The 1,929-nt window shown below is 47.9% G+C and overlaps 1 pseudogene; it reads right to left on the bottom strand.

Moving 5' to 3' along the window:
- Positions 1-1,504: 1,504 nt before the first annotated feature.
- On the bottom strand, positions 1,505-1,622 carry LOC143979725 (5S ribosomal RNA; annotated as a pseudogene).
- Positions 1,623-1,929: the final 307 nt, after the last annotated feature.

Below are 1,929 nucleotides of genomic sequence, written 5' to 3'. Positions count from 1 at the left end.
ATTTTCACTGCTGGTTTTTCGATGGACCCAGAGAAACTGCCGGAAGTCCTACAGTGGCCTCGACCCGTGGGTTTACGTCCTCTGCAGCGTTTCCTGGGCTTTGCCAACTACTATCGGAAGTTTATTCGTAACTTCTCATCTCTGGTCAAGCCTCTGACTGATATGACCAGAAAGGTCGGTAACCCCCAGAGTTGGTCTCCGGAGTCCATTAAGGCCTTTGAGACTCTCAAGGCTGCCTTTGTTTCTGCTCCTGTGTTGGCACATCCTGATCCTACGTTGCCTTTTATCCTAGAATTTGATGCTTCTGAGACGGGAGTTGGCGCCCTTCTGTCTCAACATCCTAACTCTGAGAGCGCTATGCATCCGTGTGGCTACTTTTCCAAGAAATTGTCACCTGCTGAGTGCAATTATGAGATTGGTGACAGAGAGCTGTTGGCGATCATTTTAGCCCTGAAAGAATGGAGACATCTCCTTGAAGGTACCACTGTGCCCGTTCTTATTTTTACTGACCATAAGAATCTTACATTCTTGTCTGAGGCTAAGCGACTCTCTCCCAGAAGGGCACGATGGGCTCTTTTCTTGTCAAGCTTTAATTACATTGTCTCATTCTTACCCGGTACTAAGAATTTAAGGGCTGATGCCTTGTCACGACAATTTTCCTGCACTTCCAAGTCGGAGTCGGTTCCGGTTCCTATGATTCCTCCTGATCGTATCTTGGCTATGGTTCGCACCAGTCTTACTTTGCCTTTGGGTGACAAAATTCTTGCTGCTCAGGTCCATGCTCCTACCGATAAACCTTGTGACCGCTGCTTTGTCCCAGAGAGTCTCCGTACTGCCGTACTCCAGACTTACCATTCTCCCAAGGCTGCTGGCCATCCTGGGAAGAATCAAGTCAAGTCATTTGGGCCATCTCCCAACAATTCTGGCGGCCTAGTCTACGGGCTGATGTTACTGCCTTCGTAGCTGCCTGTCCCTTGTGTGCTCAGAGTAAGATTCCATGACACCTTCCAGTGGGCCTCCTTCAACCCATACCCAATAGAGAGAGGCCCTGGACTCACCTGTCTATGGATTTCATTGTTGAATTGCCCAACTCCCAAGGCAACACTGTTATCCTTATGGTGGTTGACCGGTTCTCATTTATACCGTAGTTCATGTTGGCCTCCTGCAAGCGATGCCTGAGCCTAAGCGGGATGTAGGATGGGGGAGAGAGAGAGAGAGAGAGAGAGAGAGAGAGAGAGAGAGAGAGAGAGAGAGAGAGAGAGAGAGAGAGAGAGAGAGAGAGAGAGAGAGAGAGAGAGAGAGAGAGAGAGAGAGAGAGAGAAGGAAAAAGTGTATTTTTGAAAGAAGGGGTGAGAAAAGGGAAGTGGGCTTATAAAAAGTGGGGGCTGGGCACGGGTGATTTTGGAGGAGCTAGGTGTGCAGGAGGGCTTGTAAAGCGGCTTGGGTAAAAATGAATGTAAAAAGATGCATAGAGAAGAGTGACCCCTGCTGGAAGAAAAGCAAAAGCCTACAGCACCTGGTTTTCCCAGGCGGTCTCCCATTCAGGTACTATCCAGGTCCACCCTGCTTAGCTTCCGAAGTGGGATGAGAGCGGGCTCATTCAGGGTGGTGCAGCCGTAGGCACTGCTAAGTTTCTCTTTCAAGCCTCTTCTACTTGTTGCCGGTAGCCTGGCTTCACCTTTTATTATTAAGTGTTCTTGCATAGCAGGATCAGCCATAACATTATGACCACCCCATGATCAGCCAAAACATTATGACCGCAACTAGATTAGCCAAAACATTATGACCACCCCATTATCAGCCAAAACAATATGACCACAACTTGATCAGCCAAAACATTATGACCAAAACTTGATCAGCCAAAAGATTATGTCCACAACATGATCAGCCAAAACATTATGACCACAACATGATCAGCCAAAATATTAT

This window comes from Lithobates pipiens, unplaced genomic scaffold, assembly GCF_037356315.1.
Source record: "Lithobates pipiens isolate NorthernLeopardFrog02 unplaced genomic scaffold, aLitPip1_a1.2 Scaffold_13, whole genome shotgun sequence".
NCBI classification, from domain to species: domain Eukaryota; kingdom Metazoa; phylum Chordata; class Amphibia; order Anura; family Ranidae; genus Lithobates; species Lithobates pipiens.
The sequence above is the reverse complement of the archived record's forward strand: the minus strand, read 5'-3'. Positions and strand labels throughout refer to the sequence as shown.